The 22332-nt window shown below is 36.6% G+C and overlaps 1 protein-coding gene across 3 annotated transcripts in view; it reads left to right on the top strand.

Moving 5' to 3' along the window:
- The window catches only part of LOC150110092 (uncharacterized), a 35697-nt gene extending 28434 nt beyond the window's left edge, over positions 1 to 7263 (top strand). Inside the window, exon 3 of one of the 3 annotated variants that reach the window (XM_090397946.1) lies at positions 5933 to 7263. The gene's annotated coding sequence lies outside the window, so the exon portion shown is untranslated. Of the gene's footprint in view, positions 1 to 1231 lie in introns of all 3 variants that reach the window. The other 2 variants (XM_090397938.1, XM_090397930.1) reach the window with 2 other exon arrangements.
- Positions 7264 to 22332: the final 15069 nt, after the last annotated feature.

Raw genomic sequence — 22332 nt, 5'->3', positions numbered from 1 at the left:
GGTGAGGAGTAGATTTTTTTGCATGAGTGATTGAGATGCATTGCCTGAAAGTGTGGTGAATGCATTTAAGTCAAGGTATGATGAGGTGTATGTGTGAGAGAGTGAGTGGGATCTCCTGCAACGAGTCCCTTGACTCTACAGAGGTCATGATGATAATAATAATAAGAGTGCAGTTTTTAATTCACGTGAATTTTGAGATTTTCATATAACCAGCAGCTGAAGTTTGTGATTTCCAGTTGGTGTAGCACAAGCCATGAATATGATTCACTCTTTGTTGATCTTCCTCCCAAACATTTTATTTTAATAAAACCAAGCCTTTTTCTTCTGGGTTATAAATCTATTCTATATACAGTATATAACACGATAAGCTGAAATTTGAAACGTTTTTTGTCTCTTCATTGTTTTGAAACGTCCAACAATGTGTTTGCCTTCACGAGACAAACACATTGTTGTTTCATGTCTCATCAGAATTGAAGGAGAACCAGCTTACCAGCCTGGAACTCAGTGGGAGGGGAGCCCCCTAGTTTGATTATAAATTAAGTAAAGGTTCCTAACATTTTTCTAAAAATGTTTGCTTGAAAGATTCTGCTGAAACTGAGTCACTAGATAGTTTTTCCTTAGATATGGTCAAGTGATGAATTGTGGGCTGCATTTTAAATTTGTCTGGCCAACAAGATTTACAGAGAACATTTTTGGTTTACTTGAATACCAAAAACACATATTTGAAAATCTTGGATTTTAAGACATTGTAGATTTTACGTAAAATATTAAATATTTAGAGGAACTGCAGTATCTCAATATAATTAGGGATGTTAACTCTCTCAGTTTGCTATACCAAACTACTGAAAAGTTTCATAGGTACAATGCTATGCTAAATGGTATTCACTATAGCAAACTATTCCTGTGATCTCTACCAGTTTGTTATAGTGCGAATCAACTATATATTTCCAGCATGACAAAAAAATACACATTTATCCGCTGCTAATGTTTTACTCCTGAAGCATGTATACCATATTCACTTCATATGAACTTAAAAGCTGGAGAAACAGATTAAAATAAAATATTTAAATTGAAATCAAGACTAAAATTTTGCACTAGTTACATTTAGTGTGTTGAAAGTCCCTAAATATCATCTGCATTCATTAACAGAAAATTAGTAAACATGAACTGCTCATATAAAATAAGGAAACAAAATATTTTATACATTAATTATTATTATTTTTTAATACAGTACTTTCCATGCAATTGTGAAGAACAGTTCAAATTACTGGGAGATTGGATTACTGTGAATTAAGATTATAGAAGTAGCACTATATATTTACATATTGTAGTTCACATTCGAGTCTTTTTTTTTAGAAAAGCTCCTTAGTAAAATAAGCTGTTATATTGATTTGTAATTAGAAGAACTATATGATAAATTATCAGAAATAATATAGCATCTAACAGTTATATTAATTTATAATGCAATTAGAAGTGGCATTGTATATTTACATACTGTAAGTCAAATTCAGGGCTGTTTTTAATTATATTAACTTTCAATGCCATAAGTTTTCCCATTATATGGGCATTATACTTGACAAGAAGCTTTTGTTTGCTAATACTAGTGAAATATGTGTCTAAAACAAGAATGGCCATTCTTGGTTGGTGAAGTAATTTGTCTGGTTAATTCTAATAATTAATGAATATAATTTCTTTAAGGTATGATATAGTTGCAACCTAGCAAAAAAAAAAAAAATGCTACCAGATTGAATGTATTTTTTTTCCTTAAGGGATAACACACAAATATGTACTCTGAATGAACACACTCTGTGTGCTCATTCAGACACATTCAGGGCGGAGAATGTATGATTGTTAAAAACTTGTGACTTACAATTTTCATGGCCATTATTCATCTGAATTTGCATCTACACTGGTATCAAAAAACTAAGGATGAACTACATTTTTACCTGTATATGAAAAAAAAAAAAAAATTGTGACTATAGCCAAATATAGACAGATTTATTGCCAACATACTAATAAATTATATTATAAAAAATGTGTTATAAATTTCGTACAAATTGCAATATGTTTATGGCAAAAGTTACAAATTTCCTAAGGATGTAGTTAAGGAATTAATGTATAGGGCTTACAGAAAACAGAGACATTTCAGTATGGAATATGTCCACCCTGAACTGCAATGCAGCTCTTTCAACCTCGTACTATGCTTAGCACTAAGTGATTCCGGAGTTCTTAAGATCTGTTGGCCCATCCTCCTTCAGAGCAAGCATCAGGCCTTATTTGTTGTTTTCTGGAGGGGAATTTCGAGCAGCATTAAATCCTAAACGTGTTCTATAAGGTTGAGATCTGGGGAGCATGCTGGCCACTCGATTCAATTAATATCCTTGGTCTCCAGGAGTATCTTCACTGCTCATATACGATGTGGTGTATTCATTGTCACCCATAACAATGAATTCTTTGCCTACAGCACCATGGAACAGTCTAACATTGCATTGAAAACTTTCGTTGCAGTATCGTTCACCAGTCATAGTCCCATTTTCCAGCACTTGTAGCTCAGTGCATCCATTGAGCATAATGCCGACATCTCTTTCAAGAACATTCTCGTGATGGTAAGTAGTATCACTTCCACGCCAGATCAAGTGTCGTCTAGAATCACAGGAAGGACTAAAACGACTCATCTGCCAAGAGTACATTAGCCCATTGGTATCTTGTCCAATTTTTATGACAACACCATTGAAAACATGCTCTATTAGCTGTGGATAAAGGGATGCAGACTTCAGCCGTATAGGCCTACTTATTGCAGACGTCTTTCCATAGTTTGTTGAGATATCCGCTTACTGTTATAAGCAATAATCTGTCTTCATGCTCTGTTGTTGAGCGAGGGTGATTCCTTAGCCAACGTCTGGAACACATTACATTGGTTTGAAATGCTACCCAGACCAGAGCCTCGATGCAACGCTACGTGACATTCCAAACTCTGGCAATATCAGTGATTCTGTGGCCTTCTTCAAGCTTTCCAATAATTCTTCCCCACGTGAAATCATCTTGCAAGACATCCAAGTTTGCAACTTTCTTCAAACACATTATAACGAATAACATTTCTGGCTAGTTGGGTGAAGCAAAATTGCTTTTCATATTCCCCTTTGTCTGTAATGGAAGATTTGAATGGAGTGTTTATGAGCTATAAGCTCGCTTGGTGAGGGCAATGAAATTAGCTGTGTTCAGCTGGACTTAAGATTGACTTAGGCCTTTTATATTTGTTGCTTTCCGTTCATTATATTCTGAAGCTTCCTTGATCAACGGGTTTGGGTGGTTGCTTGTCTTGGTAAAGAACTTCTCAGCTAGATCTAGGAGAAGGGAAGAGATGTAAGGAATGTTGACTTCTCTATGAATCTGGGAGTTTCTAATAAAACAAGTGGCATCTAGAATCATCCTCTGGCACTTGTTATGTAATATCTGTAGTTTTTGAATATTTGTATTCGCGTTGTGGTTCCATGTGGGGGATGCGTAAGTGATACCGATCTTATTACCAATTGTAAATTATTAACTTTGTTTGTGTATCCAGTTTGCTTTTTCTGTTGATCACAGGATAGAGCTGTGCAATTACTTTGGATGTCTTTGAGGCAATGTGTCTTATATGATTGCTGAATAGGAGTTTTTTTTTTATCAAGAATCACTCCAAGATATTTGACTTCAGTCCGCCATGGAATCTTAACTCCCAAAAGATGAATGTCCTCCATACTATGGATTTTCTTTCTAGAAAACAGTATGGCTGAGCTCTTCTGGGGGTTTACTTGGATCCTCCAGTCCACCAGCCATTTTTCTAGTATATGTATACTGCTTTGAAGTCTTCTAGTTGCCAGTTTTGGAGTCAGAGATCTTGCCATTAATTCAGTATCATTTGCATATAATGCAGTGAATGTTGTTCTCAGGTTCAGAGGGATGTCTGCTATGTAGATTGAGAACAGGAGAGGGGCCAGAAGAGAGCCCTGAGGTACGTGTGCCAAGACCCTGTGTCTGGACAAAACGTTTCGCCGACCCTTCAAACACATTTCCCTTAGCGCAACATTTTATCTCGTTGAGGAGTGCTACCTCGTGACCCCTTTGCATGTGATTTGACTATTTGAATGTGTACTCTCTTTCTACTTGAAATCATCATTCATACAAATTGCTACGAGCTGATTTGTCTGAATTTGCAGTTGCAATATTCAGAAATAGCATTCGTCCTTAGGTTTTTGACACCAGTGTATGTACTCTACTTTGATCTAAACCATGTATATGTTAGTCATTCATAATTGAATTTGACAGTGAGGAAATCTTTTTTCCCATATGTATTTCAGTTACATGAAAATTGTGATTTTCAGTTTTCCAATTTTAATAGAATACTGTAGGTCCAAAAATGTTTCATGCTGTGTTTAAACAACCACCAATTTCTTTTCACTGCAGTTTCATTCTTCTAATAATATATATACTGGCAGCGAAAAATAAATGTCTGTTTGTCCCTCTTGCTTTGGTGCTCTGTTTTATGTAAAGTATACAGGTACTGGACAAAAAATAGTAACATCATGACATCAGTTATGAGGATGGTGAGTCCCAGGTGCAGCCTGGATAATTATAGTATGATATAGTCAACATGAGTCTAAGAATCTACACCTTTCTTTTCAGGAAGACATGATGATAATTATGTTCGTATCTTTGGATGGCCTTTAGCAAAAGCAGCAACTGCTGTTGTAGAGATTATGTTCCAAAACCCAGCCATGGACTACAATTGCATTTGATACAATAAAAAATCAAATGTACCTTAAACTGCCAATGCACACAGCACCCTTCCATGTGGAATTAAGCATGCAGGATTATAAAACTCACGACGCAGTTTGCCACAATTTATCAGATCTTTATAACAGTGCTTCACAATATAAACAACACCAGATGAACATAAATCTATTGATCTTAGGCACATTTTCTCTTGCTTAGTCAGTCTGTTGCTAGCGTATTAGCTGAGTGGATAGTACGTTTTCTCTCAGACAGTAAGCTATAGGTGTAAATCCCACTGTGAACATTGATATTTGCAAATGTCATTAGGTAATAGATCAATTTTGTCACCTGATGTGAGACCACCACCTTGCTTATTGGAAGCCTGATGTGGTGTGAAAAGGTTCTGTATATTTATATAAATTAAGTGGATAATAGACCTAGCATTATTTCAAAGCCGAATATATTTTTAGGTTTTTTATATAATTGCAAGCTCTAGCAGGAGTTTCTAGATAACAAATATCCTTGCCCATGGCAGGATTTCAACCCACATCATATTGGTTGGATATTGGACATGCTAACCAGGTTGACACAGTTATTTGTTGATGATGCTAAATTAGAATAGCAATGTCAGGAAGTATGATATGATATTGTAGTAAGAGTATTTGAATAGGTTGGTGTTTTGAGCTGAAGAATAGAGATGTTTTTTCAATGTTGCTAAGTATAAAGTTATGCACTTTGGCCAGAGAAGATGGAATGAAGTTCATCATATTGGAGGAATTTTGTTCTTTAGGAGGTGAGGATAAGCATAATGCATAGCATTATACATGTTCGTAAGGATATGGTGTCCCATAATACTTTGCATTATGGGATCCATACCTTGACAACTGATGTGAAGTCATTAGGCGCTATATGCAAGTAGCTTAGTCATGAAGATACTTGATGCCCAAACTTTGTTTGCTTACACTTGGATAAAGGATTAAACAGTATAATAATTTCATGACAAGTTTAGTTTAAATTGTAACCAAGTGAAAAAACTTTCTACCTAAGATGAGGCTGTTAATCTATCTTGTAGAATGAGCTTGTAGTTTCTATGCTTAATAGAAAGTAACCTTGCCACCATAGTTTCTGGTGGCATGATTTTGCCTCCTGGTGACTGATTTTTTATTTTTTTATTCTACAGAACATGCAAACTGACCAGAAGAACACAATTAAAAGGTATAATGCACATGTATCATAGTCTCCATTGGTTTGGCTGTAATTCAAAAACAATGCTACATTATCTGGACATCCCATAGTGCATTATGCTTGAACTTCGATTGGATTGATGTAAATGGGTGGATGGGCGAGTAATGCAATCCTCTCTTTTATATTGGCCAGCAGTTGCAAAAGGTCTAGATTAGAAAAATGAAACACTACATCAGGATATGAGTTCCTGCCAAATATTAGACAATCGCAATCTTTTACACGTATCTGAATATGGTGAATAGAATGCTGTTGGCTGTACAAAGAATGAAAGTACAAAGCTGTGTTAGATTTGCAACATTTTTATAATAAATATGAATGAAATGCAATTAAAATTGTGATCATGGAATGAGCTCACACAACATTTCATTAAAAACCCAAGTATTTTCACTTTTTTTAGTACCTATTTGTTTTGAATAATTGACTACTGTTTTAGTTCTAACAAAAACTAAGATGTCCATTCACAATGATTTTGTTCAAGTAAGAAACTATAGCAGGGGTGTTTCATCCCACATACAGACAAATACTAGTGCAGGCAGTAGATGGTGTGTGTAGATGATTAGTGGCAGTTAGGTGTAGTTGACGATTAGTAGTGTGCCCTCATTCAATGACTCCTTAGGGGTGTCACGTAATAATATTCTTCAGTGCTTGTTTATGTTCAGTATCTAATTGAATACTAATTTTATCTATAAATAAACGTTCTGATACCATGATCTGTTGCTCCATTACACTGAATGTATAAAAATTGATGAATTTCAACAACTGAAGACTTGAAAAATGTATGATTACTCTGGAATTTTGTTAATTCTCTTTATTTTGTAATCTCACTAATTGAATACTAATTTTTATCTATAATTAAATGATCTAATAACATGATCTGTTATTCCATTACACTGAATGTATAAAAATTGATGAATTTCAACAACTGAAGACTTGAAAAATGTATGATTACTCTAGAATTTTGTTAATTCTCTTTATTTTGTAATCTCACTAATTGAATACTAATTTTTATCTATAATTAAACGATCTAATAACATGATCTGTTATTCCATTATACTGAATGTATTAAAATTGATGAATTTTCATTCAACAACTGAAGATGAGAAAAAAAAATGTATGAGTACTCTGGAAGTTTGTTAATTCTCTTTATTTTGTGATCTCACTTATATATAGATTTATCAGAAAATTGTAATAATGAAATATGTAATCTGAATGTTAATTTTCAATGCTGTGTATTATTATTGTTATTCAATAAATATCTTAAAATGATTTCTCAGTTTGGCTTCAAATATATTATATATATCCTTAGAAAGACTCGGGTTCAGATGTTAACCAGGAATATTTTTAAGCATTTTTAAATGCTTAAAAATATTCCTTTACCCAGTATCCCTTTACTGGTACCTGACTTGGACTCCATTCTCGGCTCCACAGACTCCATCATTATGGCTGGAGATTTTAATGCCAAGCATACAGCTTGGCACAGCTCCACAATCGATGATAAAGGTCGTGCTCTAAACCATTACTCAATGCAAAATTCTATTATAGCCAGACCCACCCATCACAGCTCAGCTGTACTTGACATATTCATCTTCAGAAACATTAGATACCAGTATTAGCTGTCTTCTGACCACAACCCTGTTCTGCTTAAGCACGGTACACAAGAGCAATTCTCTCTTCCACACTCTTTTATTTATATCTTGGGACAAGCTCTCCAGAATTCAGAGCACATTGTCCCAGTCCCTGTTATTCACAATAAAGAGATAGACTCAGCTGTAAACAACCCAACCAGTCAAATCAGAAAAGCAATAAAGTCAGTCACTCATACTAGTCTTTCACCCTAGCAGTCGGATCCCAGAGTAAAATCACTGATCTAATTAGATTGAAAAACAAAGTCAGAAAGAGAACACAAGAGCCCCATAAAATAACTGAATAATCTAAATAGACAAGTCTGCGAAGCCCTGCAATTCTTAAGAACCCTTCGCACTAAAAGGCAAATTATTATACCTCCAATTCAGACCACAAAGGGAATAGCCCACACTGACAAAGAAAAAGCAGCTCTAGTTGACAGCTTGGAAACACAATATAACCCCTCTTATGAAAATCTGAACATCAGTCTTATCTATAAGATTCACCGCCAAGTCAAGCAGATCATAACACAACAAAAGGATAACTCAGAACCTATCGCACCTACTTCTCCAGTAGAAGTTATAAATATCATAACCCATTTATGCAACAATAAGGCTCCAGGTCCAGATGGAATCACAAAGAGAATAATCAAACTATTCCCCAGAAAAGCCATTGTGCATCTAGTCAATATAATCAATGCCATCCTCAAATTCAAGTATTTTCCCTTATATAATGGAAGACTGCGGATATTTTCCCTTATAATGGAAGACGGCAGATATCACACCAGTCAAAGAGATTGGAAAGAACCCCAGCTCCTAGAAAGCTACAGACCTATCAGCCTTGGAAAGGTTGCAGAAAGTCATCCTCACAAGGCTTCAATCAGCAATGGATAAATTAGGTATTCCTAATGAGCAGTTCGGATTCAGAAAAAAACAGCACCATACAACAGATACACTGACTGGTCGAATTTATCACTAAAGGTTTCAACTGGAACCTCCACATAGATGCTGCGAAAGCTTTTGGTAAGGTGTAGCATTAGGGTCTTCTCTACAAACTCAAATTCGAAATACCAATTAATCTAGTAAAAATAGTTCACATATACCTCAAAGACAGATTCACGCAAGTCAAAATATCAAAATAAATGAAATTGTATCAACCAGACGCAAGATCCCGCAGGTGTGCCACAAAGCTCACTTCTGCACTCACCCTGCTATTTTCTATCTACACAGCTGGTATCCCTCAAAACTCAAGTTCAACAATCACAGCATTATATGCAGATGATACTGCTTTATTAGCAAGATCTCTCAGCCCCAAACTAGCTATCAGAAGACTCCAAAAAGCATTCATACATTGGAGAAGTGGCCGATGGACTAGAGGATCCAAGCAAACCCACAAGAGTTCAGCCATACTGTTCACTAAAAAGAAGTCTCAGACCAAGGAAGACATACACTGCTAGGAATCAAGATTCCATGGCAGATCGGAATCAAATATCTCAGAGTGATGCTTGACAAAAAACTTCAATTTACCAGTCATATAAAACACAAGCTCGAAGACATCCAAAGTAATCGCTCAGCTCTACCCCATGATCAACAGGAGAAGCAAACAATACTCGAAACAAACTACTCCTATACAGAAATGATAATACGCCCAGTCATCACTTACGCATCTCCTGCATGGGGCCATACTCGGACACAAATTCAAAAACTACAGAGGATACAGAACAAATGCCTGAAAATGATTCTGGACGACCCATGGTTCATTAGAAACTCCCAGATTCACAGAGAAGTCAACATTCCCTACATCACATCCCTCCTTTATGATCTAGCAGAAAAGTTCTTCATCAAGGCAAGTAATCATCCAAACCTGCTGATCAAGCAAGCTTCAGATTACAATGAAACAGAATTCTACAAATATAAAATACCAAGTCAGTTCTACGTTCAGCTGAACACAGCTAATCTCACTGCCCTTCCAGGGCAAGCTTAAAGCTCAATAACTCTCCACTCAAAAACTTCCCTCTCAGACAAAGGAGAATATGAAAAGCATTTATGCTTCACTCATCAAATCAGTAATAATGTTCTGTTCTGTGTGAGGAATCGTTCTTTGATCTGTGCAGCTGTGTCCATCGGTGCTTCATGGTCTGCAGTGATAGCCACTTTATCTGTTAGTGCATGGGGGGCTCTGCTGTTGTAGTCACTTTCCGAGTTTCTTCCTACTGACTACCTGATAGTAGTCAGTAGGAAGATCCTCTAATGAATGAGTATCAGCTGTTGCGGTATTTCCTCTGCTGTTGTGTTCGAAAGAGGGCCAGGGGATTGGCAGTCCTCTGATATTTGGTGGATTTCTATCCTTCCTGGCTATTTCTTATGCAGTAGGTGTCCTACTTGTTTGAAAACTGCCAATAGTTGTTTAAAGTCGAGCTCATCGTACGGAGTGTTCATGATTTGGCCTAGTTTGTGATTAGAGAGAGACAGAATAGAGATTGCTCAGTTGTCCTGAGCAGAATGTAGGTAATCCTGTCGACTTTTGAGGGTCCACTAGTAGATCCCGTAGACACACACAGGTGTCTACCAGTAAAAATAATGTATTATAGGTAGCTGCCCTGAAACAAGGAATAGGAGTTTTATCCTACCTGAATTATGTACGTCAATGACGCAGTACGGTAAGCTTCAGTCAATGACTAAAAACAGTACTTACCAAAAACTTTATACACACACACACATATATATATATATATATATATATATATATATATATATATATATATATATATATATATATATATATATATATACATACACTCAACAGATTTGATCGAATTAAAAAAACATCAGATTGCTATTTTATCACAATTCACATACATTTTTCACAATTCGTTAAAATGGCGAGATCACTAGCCATACACATCTCGATCATGATCGCCATTTTTTCCTTCTTGCTCTGATTCCTGTGTTCATTCTAAACAATTCCCAAAATATCACATATCCAAGAGGGTGGCCGGCTGTACACATCCCATAACCGTTTTTGTATATATAACCCAGCGTGTTGTTGGCATGTCTTTTGTACTTTTTATAGTTATTTATATTTAATACAAATATAAAACGTTGACCAACAGTATGCAAATAGATTACATGCATATTCCAGCAAGTTAATTTTGTCATAATTGTAGAATGAATAAGCATAAAGTCTGCTTTGCTGCTTCCTAACGTTTATCTGATATTTCTGTGTGTCGAAAGCATTCATTAAGTCATTGAGTAGATTTTGTTCACAAGGATTTTGTTCACAAGTACAGGCATACCACGGTCATGCGACAGGTTAAGTTCAGGACTACCCTCGTATAGCTAGAGTTATAGTAGATTGTTAATGGTTTAAAAATATTTTTAAGTCATTTATGTGCATAAACAACAGAATAACTTGGCTTAAGGAAAGTCGCCCAAAGTTTTTGGAAACGAAACCTACGTAGACACTGGAATGCATATGTATAAATAATTGACTAGCTAAAATTAATTATTTACAGTCGACGTGTCGCTGGCTTAAGCTAACATCAGGGGCAATTTAACACAACTCGCGCACAACACATTTAAGACACAAACTCAATGACATAGATAAGGCTTTACACACACGTGTATGCAAAGCTGACGCTCTTCGTGCTGATTATTGTTAATATGGGTTCATAGAGCAGTGCGCCAAAATCTTTAAAATCATGCCGTCCGTTTTGTTATAGCTAAACTTGGTTCTACAGAACTTGCATCTCTTCCATGAACGGTCTCTCCGATTTCAACTAGTTTTGTAAATTGCCTGTGATAATGCTAGCAAAACGGCGGCTGTAAATAATTCATTTTAGCTAGTAAATTATTTATTTGTATTCCAGTGTTCGCTTAGTTTTCATTTCCAGAAACTGATATGAATAATAACAGCTACGGAAATTTAAACATAGAAATACAGTTCAGTCATCAATCTGATAACCCGAACCACTACCCAAACACCCTAGATACCCAAACACCCTAGATCTCTTCCTCACCAACGACCCTTCCAAATACACAGTGAATGTAGTGTTCCCCCTACCTAGGAATTTTGACCACAATCTAGTGCTTATCCTCCTCCCTCTCCCCCAATGCAACAACGCTTACACAGCCACTCATGTACAAGAGCAATATAATAGTGCTAAGTGGAACAGCCTCTGCGATTTCTATGCCGCATTCTCATAGATGGACTATTGCTTCCGGCCTTCCAGCCCAAACATATGCATTGAACTTATCAACAAAGTAATCCTCACTGCCATGGAAACATACATTCCCTACACTATGAACTACCATTCCCTAACTAAACCTTGGTTCTCCAAAAAATGTGCCAAGGCTGTACAAATGAAAAACAAAACATACCATAACTGGCTCAAATCAAGAACTCCATCCTCCTTTAGAGCTTATACTCAAGACCGAAATGGATGGAAAAAAAATAATAAATATAATCAATGCTTCCAAAACAATTCGACAGAGTAAAAAGCAGGAAACTAGCAGTATGTCCGAATGGCAGCCGAGCCTTTTGGTTTCGCACTATTCTCACCCCTATCATACCCAGATGACTATTGCATCGTGACCCACAGGAAAGCCGATCCCCTGGCTTCACACAACTGAATGGTAAATTACTCCCAATCATTCCAGATGCCCACCATATCCATTTGCCAGAAAGAGATCAGAAAACCACTGTCCAAATTAGACAAAAAAGTCACCTTGCCTTGATGGCATTTCTCCAATTGTCCTAAAGTTTGTGCACCAGAACTGACCCCTATATCGCCTTTATATACTCTCTTACTCCAGTGGTATTCTATATACCACAGCCTGGAAATTGGCCTATATATATATAAAGGGTGTCCCAAAATTCACGCAAGAAGTAATTTTGATAGAAAACACAGGTTTTTAATTAAAAATTGTAATTTCTTATTGATTCATAAAGTATACAGTTTAGGGTTATGCATGGAATAGCATATCGGGTAAATGGCTTCCACGGCTTTGCTGGCACATACACACTCTTTTGTCGAAATTTTCCATGACCGTTTTGCATAAATGTGGCTGAATTTCGTTGATACAACGCTCAATTTCCTCCTTCAAGGCGTGGGTGGTCGTGGGCTTGTTGGCATAAACCTTAGACTTCAAAAAACCCCAAAGAAAAAAGTCCAACGGCGTTAAGTCACATGATCTGGGCAGCCAATTCTGATCACCAAAACGGGAAATTACACGACCAGGAAATGACTCATGCAGTAATTGAATTGTTTCTCGGTCTGTGTGGCATGTGGTCTTGTTGAAACAACATGTCGTCCACATCCATAGCTTGCAATTTAGGCACAAAAGAACTGGATTATCATGTCGCGATAGCGAGCACCATTAACTGTTATTGCCTTACCAGCCTCATTTTCGAAGAAGAATGGACCGATGATGCCTCCAGCCCAAAATCCGCACCAAACAGTAACACGTTCTGGATGCATTTGTTTCTCAACAATCACTCGTGGATTTTCTGAACCCCAAATGCGACAATTTTGTCGATTAACGAAGCCATCAAGATGAAAATGAGCCTCATCGCTGAAGATGATTTTGTTCGAAAAATAAGCATCCACTTGTTGGTGTTCCATAATCCATTCAATGAACTCTCTTCGCTGTGTGTGGTCTGTAGGCTTCAGTTCTTGAGTAAATTGAACTTTGTAAGCATAAAGATGCAAATCTTTCATGAGAATACGCTGTAGAGAGCTTCTCGAAATGCACAATTCAAGACTACGGTGCTGAATTGATGTTCCTGCACTCTCAGCAACACTCTCACGAACTGCTTCGATGTTTTCTGTTGAACGACTTGTTGAAGGACGGCCAGAGTGTATAAGATCACTAATTGATCCAGTTTCCTTGAATTTTTTAATTAATCTTTTCACAGTTGATGAAGTTAAATCACTATTCCGACCATATTTTGTACGAAAATTGCGAACTGTATCTGCCAAACCTTCATTATTTTTAAAATGTTGCTCAACAATGAAAATGCGTTGTTCTTTCGTGTAGCGCTCCATTTTTAATATATATATATATATATATATATATATATATATATATATATATATATATATATATATATATATATATATATATATATATATATATATATATATATATATATATATACATGTATATGTTAAAGAAACCTTAGGTATAATAATGTTATCTTTAACATTATTATAACTAAGGCAAAAATACTTTATATATATATATATATATATATTCAACTCATTCCCAAGAAGGGCGACAAGTCACTGTCGCCCTATCTCACTCACCTCAGTCCTGTCTAAATAATGGAAAAAATTAATTTCCAACTCCATATAATAAACGACCATCGGTATTGATTCCGTGCCGATCAACAGGAGATCTCATATACATCACCAATCTCTGGACAAATACCATGCAGAAGTTTTGCGAATCTCAAGTGGTTGACTAAGAAAACTACCATTGTTTGGTCTGTCTCAGGACTTCTGGTTGGATTGCCAACTTTCTGTTTGGACGTGCACTATGTGTGATGTTGGACGGTGCCTTATCCTCTCACCATTCGACTAATGCTGGGGTTCCACAAGGTTTTGTCTTCTCATCAACCCTCTTCCTGCTACATATCAATGAATTACTTCAGTTGACCTCCATCCCAATACATAGGTTTACAGATGACAGCACATTGCACTTCACATTTTCATTTGATAACCTTACTGTACACAACTCTACTTACAGAACATCAACCATCATCGCCGTCATTTCTGATCTCCAAGTCATCCTCCAATGGTGTTGAGATAAACTGGTCATTTCAATGCTAATAAAACCCACTCCTGTCTTATTCCTCATAAAAATACCGCTTTCTCCCAGTATTATTTTTGACAACACCCAAATTTCCAGACAATTTGAGATTTCTCCTCTTGGAATTACCCTGACATCAAGCTTCTCTTGGCATGAATTCTCTTGGCGTCACAAGCATTGCATCCTCAGCTTCTAAAAATCCAGAATTTCTCTTTCAGTCAAAGACGTTACTTCACCTCTGAACAGCTGTTAAACTTATACAACTCACAATTCCGTCCAGCTATTGAATGCCGCTCTCACATATGGGGTGGGGCCCAGGGTAAAATCTCCCTCAAAATGCTTGACTCAATAGAGAGGAGAGCAATTAGATTTATTAATGACCTATCTCTTACCAACTCACTCCCCTCACCTATGTACAGACGTTTGGTTTCTGCACTATGTATATTCTACAAATATTTCCATGGGAAACGTTCATCTGAAATAGCATCAATAATTCCTTCCACTTAGTACTAAGTTCGTTGGAACACGTGCAGCTGCTGCAAAACATCGCTTCAAAGCAGTGGCTCACCAGGGAGGGGGTCAAGGGCTTCCCCCTCAAAAAAAGAAAAAGTTAAAAAACACTAGAATATTTTCCCAAATACTTTTCCTAATTAAAATTCATTTTTTATTTATGTTGTGTCATGTCTTCTATTTCTATACTACTTATGAATTAGGGGTCACATAAGGTGAGAGAACCCTATAGCAGTGTTTCTCAACCCACGGTCCGCGACGATGGGACAGGTGGTCAAAGTAAAAATTTTTAAAATAAAATTAATACTTTAAAAAAAAATAGCGGCAGAATGTTCATTCCATGAACATTCTACCACTATTTTAATTTGTAACGGCAGAATGACGAATAATAAAACAGGGGTGAAGTGAAAAATAATACGGTTTTATTGCTTCCGCCTTCCCTTGCTGTTCTGTCAGATTTGAAGTGAACATGTGTTGTCCACATTTCAACCAATTGCTTGTTGTTTATTGATTTTTATTGTTGAAGGTTTTCCTCCTTCAATCAAGGCTCACTATATCTTCAGAAGCGCTAAGTAATACTTAGACAAAATGTGTTGTGAGTTAACTCCAGTATTTATATATTTTAAATCGCGCGAAAAGCAAGCTGACAATTGAGTTGAAATGCTAACTCTCTTCAATCGAATTCCAATAATATGTGAAACTGCCGTAACAGCATTCACTATATACAGGTAACCCTCATATAACGCAGATGTTAGGTTCCATTGAAATGCCGCGTTATGCGAGACTTAGATCACATAGAAAAAGTAGGGTTAGGTCCCGAAATCGTTTTTTTTTTAAATTATATAAACAACAATGACATATCCAACAAAAACAACATTTTTATTTAATTCAGGTAATTCATGTAAATTAAGAAAACATAAACTATGAGACAAATACGTAGTATAAAATTATAAAAATTACAAATTGTACATAAATTTCATTGCGCATAATGCATAAATGTTTTAGATAATGAAATAAAGCGCATATATTTTAATCGTCATCACTATCTTCAGAAATAACATTTCGTAGATGTTCTTTAAGTTGCCAGAGGTCGTCACCACTTGAAATCTTTTGGACATCATTTGTATAATTTTCATTGCATACTGTGGCTGGTTTAGTCATCAAGAAATCAGTAATAAGACTTTGCTTTCCACTATGCTGCAATTTTTTATTAAGTTCATAATATGGCGCTAAAAAAATATCCAATTGTCTCGTGAATTTTCCCAAGTGCTCCATTGAGGAATCATTATCCGTAAAATAACTTCCAAACTTTCTTGCCAAGTCCAATCCTTCTGCTAATTTCTTTAACGGATTCATCACAATCAGAATCGTCGGTAGAACTTATATGCAGACATCAGTGAGACAGCTGAGTGTAAAAATGTATATAATGTACCTGAGCCAGCACTAAGAACAAAAAATGGGAATGGCACATTTAGAATAACGCATGAAGATAGGGGTGGGATAAAGGGATCACTGCATTTCATGTATACTAATACCAGGAGTATTAGGAACAAGAAGGAAGAATTTCTGGCCTTGATTGGCTCTTCCTGGGCACAGGTTATTGGCATTAGTGAAACATGGCTGACGAAAGATGATATAGTTAGTGGGATAGAATGTGTAGGTTATAATGTGTTTAGGAGGGACAGAGAGAATAACTGCAGCTATTGATGATGAACTGCAGCTATCATCAATAGCTGCAATTCATCAGCTATCATCAATAGCTGATGAACTGCAGCCAAGGAGAATTGAAGTTGTATTGCAGGATAGTGAAAGGAGCTCATTTGAGGCTATTTAGTGTGAGATTGAGACTGGCAAAATAAAATATACAGTTGAGTGCTGCTATAGACCAGGTGATGGAATAGATGGTGGAGATAGTATGCATAAACAAATTGATGAAATCAGTGGAAGGAGGGTAATTATTATGGGGGATTTTAACTATGGTAACATTGATTGGAAAGAGGAGAGGACACATGTGAGGAAGGAAATGGATTTTATTCAATTATTAAGGGATAACTATCTGAAACAGCATGTAATTGAAAATACTAGGGGTGTGAGAGTGCTTGACCTGGTAATAGCATCTCACAATTTGACTGTAATGAATATGACCATCTTGCCACCTATTGGTGAGAGTGATCATAAGGTCTTGACCTGGGAGGTGGCTAAAGGTGTGGAAATTTTGATTAAGACAGGGTATATGTGGAATTACCGTGCTGGCAAGTATGACAAGCTTAGGAGATTGCTTGGATCAGTGCCATGGCATGTACAACTGCAAGGGCTGGACGTCGATAGAGCATGGGAAGTGGTCAAGGAGCATTTACAGGAGGTCATAGCTGATTGTATACCTAGGGTCCGAATAGTAAAACAAGTAGGGGTTAAATGGATGAATAACACCATTAAGCTTGAGCTGCAAAAAAAGAAACAACTGTGGAGGGAATTTAAAGAAAAAGGTGACCTGCAGGCACACGAACGGTATAAAGTGCAGGCCAGAAGGGTAACGAGTGTGGTAAAAACAGCAAAAGCCGATTATGAAAGGAAACTAGCTATGCAAGCAAAAGAGAATCCCAAACAGTTCTTTCAATATGCTGCAAGCAAGAAAAAACTACATGGCAAAATGATTTTAAGGAATGACGATGGTAAGGAGGTCACTGAATCAGTCGATATAGTGGAGTTATTGAGCGTGCACTTTGCAAAAGTATATCATCCAGGTGGTGACATTGAAAAAATGAATATTAGTTTATACGGGAATTGTGATGAATGAAGTGGAGGTGAACAGTATATTACAGAACCTTAATGTGAATACATCTGTGGGATTTGATGGTATACCGGCACGAGTCATGCGTGAAGCGGCTAAGGAATTATCAGTGCCCTTGACCATGTTGTTTAATCTGAGCCTCGGGTCTGGTTTAGTCCCGAAGACGTGGAAAGAGGGTAAATAGTTTCACTGCATAAAAGAGGATCCAAGACTATGGTTGCAAATTACCGATCGATCCGCATATCAGGAGTTGTTGTCAAGGTCTTGGAGAAAGTAGTCAAGAGAAACAGGAATGGATTGATGAAAATGAGATACTGTACAGGGGGACAGCATGGCTTTGTAAAGGGTAGATCATGGCTGAGTAACTTGCTCAAGTTTTATAACAAGGTGACGGCTGAACTGGATAAGGGAAATGGGTTTATGTGATACTGCTGGACTTGGCAAAGACGTTTGACAGGATACCACATGGAATTCTAATCCGTAAACTACAACATATGGGAATGGATATAGGGTTGGTGAGATGGATAGGTGGTTGATGGAGAGATATCAAAAATTAGTTTATTCAGGAGTAGAGTCCAGAAGACCGCCTGTGACTAGTGGTGTGCCACAGGGTTCTGTTCTTGGACCACTGCTGTTTAATCTGTCCATTAACGATATAGGGAAGGATCTAAGTGGAACAGTTCATTTGTTCGCTGATGATGCAAAGTTGGGGAGGGCGATAGTGAATGCAGAAGATGTCAAAGTCTTGCAGGATGACTTAGATAGATTGGAGTTTTGGGCTAAGGAGAATGGATGTCCATTTAATGTGAAAAAAAAGGCAAGGTTATGCATTTTGGGGTGAAAAGATTAGCAGCAGTATACCACATGGGTGGAACTGTACTCCAAGAGATTGATGAGGCCAGGGACTTGGGAGTGTTGGTGGATAGGGAGATGAAGTTTAGGGGGCACACTGCAAAAGTAGCTAAATCAGCTCATCAACTCACTTGGTTGTTGAAAAATACATTGACGAGCAGAGACAAGCAAGTTATTGTTCCTCTGTACCGAGCCTTGATAAGACCTCATCTGACTACTGTGCCCAGATTTGGTCACCTCGGTTCCTTCTAGATGGGGAGGAGGTGGAGAGGATCCAGAGGCGAGTGACAAAGATGATAGCAGGTCTATGGAATGAACCATATGAGAACAGGTTGAAGATTTGTCGGTTGCAGAAACTAGTTGATAGGCGGAAAAGGTGAGATATGATTGCTAAAAGGATTCTATAAGATTAATTCAGAGGATATTTTTGAGATCAGGACTGGTGGTGGGAGAACTAGGGGACACTATGGAGGTTAAGCAAGAGTGTGGTTAGCAGGGGTGTTAGAGCTGGGTTCTTTACTTTTAGAGTGGTGAATGAGTGGAATAAGCTGCCAGAGTCTGTTGTGGGTGCTATGACAGTGAGCAAGTTCAAGGCAAGGTATGATAGATACTGTGAGAGTGTCGTATAGTTGTGTGGACATGATATTTACGGCCTCCCTCGATGAGTCTAAGGGCTCCCTGGAGTAGCCCGAAATAATAATAATAATAATAATAATAATAATAATAATAATAATAATAATAATAATAATAATAATAATAATAATAATAATAATAATAATAATAACTTTCCCCGCCATCTATTAATTGTACCAGTTGCTCCTCATTTAAATCTGTTTCTCCATCAGTTAATTCACTGATTTCGTTTTCAACCATATCGCAAAAGCCCTCTCGACCAAAAATGTCTTCGACGTTTATTATATGACGTAACTCGGCATCCACTGGAGGTATGAAATTTTGTTCCAGAACGACTTCAGGACATATTGTTTTCCAGCATGCATTCAGTGTAGAGGGTTGTAATTCTTTAATGGACAGAAATAATTTTCACACAATTCAATATTGAAAACTCTTTCCACGCTTGAGGCAGTGTCATGTTTGGATTAGATTCCATTTTTTCCAAAATTAATTGGAATGTACGCCGAATATAATATGACTTAAATGTTGATATTATTCCTTGGTCGAGAGGTTGAATAAATGAAGTAGTATTAGGCAGCAAAAAAAAGTTATTTTAATATTCGGATGGCTTAAATTTGTTGGCCTGGTGGGTTATCTAAAATTAGTAGAATTTTGAAGTCCGTATTCTTTTTCTTTGTGTAACTTTCTACATCGGGTACAAAACACTTGAAAAACCAATTTTCAAACATGCTAGCTATAACCCATGCCTTTTTGTTGGCCCGCCAATAAAAGATAGGGTGAGCTTGTGTAGCCCTTTCATCTCACGAGGATTTGCGGATCGATTAATAAACATCGGTTTTGTCATGTAATAACCTGATGCATTACTACAAAACAGTAGAGTAATTCTATTTTTGAAAACTTTGAATCCAAGAGCTGATCTTTCTTTTTTCGAAATATAGGTGCGTTTTGGCATTTTTTCCCCCAATATAACCCAGATTCATCCGCATTGAACACCTGGTCTGCACTATAACCACCTTCTTTAATAATTTTAAAAAGTTCTGTCGGGTATTTCCGGGCAGCTTCAACGTCTGCTGAAGCTGATTCTCCCTGGATTTTAATATTATACAAAGAAAACTGCTTTTCAAAGTTTTCGAACCAACCCTTACTGGCACAAAATCCATGCTGAGAGATTTATTCTGAAGAATCTTGATGAAGTTCTTTTAAATGTTTATAAACTTTGAGAGCTTTTTGCTTAATAAGGTGTCCATCCAAGGGAATTTTTTTTTTTGAGTGCAATCTTCTATCCAAATCATTAGAGATTTCTCCATTTTTTTCTATTAGAATATCGCGAACACGAGCAACGCGCTTTGCACTTACCGTTGACCCAACAATAACACTTTCTTGGATTTTATGTTCCTTTTTTGTTCGAATTGTTAATTCATTTAAATTCAGAGTCCTTGCAACAACTCCCAGTTTTTCTCCAATTTTCAACCGATCCAAGATTTTCAGTTTTTCTACGAGAGAAATGAATTTAATGTTGTTTTTTTTTTCCTTTCGTTGCAGTTTTAGTGGCCATTACAATAAAATTAACTTTTACATTAAAAAAATAAAAGCATTGCATATGTATGTAATTCACCAGAAAATAAACTGCTCAGCTTGAGAATAACACACTTATGATTTTTAATGCGCTTTCCTTGCAGGAAACGAAGACAATTTTCAACAATAAACACTTTATACAGTAAACCTTAGATGGCGAACTTGTGGCGCGTCTGAGAATTTTGCTGACACTTCAACGATTTACAGGCGATATCCTTTTATACGCTTATAAATTATTCAACTTTTTTTTTAATTATTACAATACGTACAAGCTGAATTTTGTTTTACACAAGACAGCAGCTATAAAGACTTGCATACGATTGGTGCGGTATTAACAAAAGATCGCGCGAACCAGAAACAAAGGCAACCGACAAGTGTTGAGTTGAAATGCTAATTCTCTTCAATCGAATTCCATAACATCTGAAACTGTCATAACAACATTCACTATTAGTTTTAACACATTCACAACAGGGTGTCATTTATCGTTCCGATGGAACTTCTCATTACTGACTGGCTCAAATCACACAAATGTTTCAACCCTTGGTTGAATTTTATGGCTTCTTGTTTGCGTTTGAGGTGGCAGTCGAACTCGTTATATGGCATGTTTCAATTCTTGGTAGAATTTTATTTTAAGGTTCGCCTTTGTGATTTGCCATAATAACATCGAGAATTTCAAATGCAATAAAACAAACACTTATTTCATAATTGAAAAATTGGACAATAGTTTTTAGTTAGATACTGTGTTTCAGTGCAACATATTATTATTATTATTTCTGACACCTCCAAGGAGTCCGAAGACTCATCGCGGGAGGACACCTACAACTATATGGTTTTGCTTAAGTCTATACAGCATAATTTCTGTGAGAGTGGGACATGTGATTTCTTAGTTGGCGCCGTTTTTATTTCATCTGTCTATAATTGCTATTTGTTGAGAATGACACAGACTGCAAAAGCCTCTGTACAGTATCTTATTCAGTGATACAATAAAACCAAATTCGATACTTATAACTACTTGCGCGATACGGGTAGACACAAATTTAACGAAGATAAAATTTGATTTTTAAGTCCCGCGGTGAAAAATATATTAAAAATAAATAAATAAATAAAGGGTTATTAGAAATTGTAGACCGCGTTATATCGAAACGCGTTGAACAAGGATACTACAATTTGTAGACCGCTTTGAACAAGGGATATTACAATTTGTAGTATCCCTTGTTCAATGCGGTCTGATATATCTTAGTTTTAACACGTTTACGAATTTTAACACTTTTGGTTGAATTTTATTGCTGCCGAGCAAACTCACACAATCTAATTAATAACAGTGGTTTTTAGTTAGATACTGTATTTGCCGGTGCAACATATGGTTTTGCTTGAGTCTATATATACAGCATAGTTTCTGTATGAGGGGGACTTGTGATTTATTAATTAATGTCGTTTTTATCCCAGTTGTCTCTAATTGCACTATTTGTTGAGAAATATATTACCCGGACTGCTTATACCTTATTCACTGACATAATAAAAGTACTTGTTTTTCTTGCC

This window comes from Typopeltis vanoorti, chromosome 1 (assembly GCF_054136105.1).
Source record: "Typopeltis vanoorti isolate ZY-2024b chromosome 1, IOZ_Tvanoo_1.0, whole genome shotgun sequence".
In the NCBI taxonomy this organism is placed as follows: Eukaryota; Metazoa; Arthropoda; class Arachnida; order Uropygi; family Thelyphonidae; genus Typopeltis; species Typopeltis vanoorti.
The sequence above is the reverse complement of the archived record's forward strand: the minus strand, read 5'-3'. Positions and strand labels throughout refer to the sequence as shown.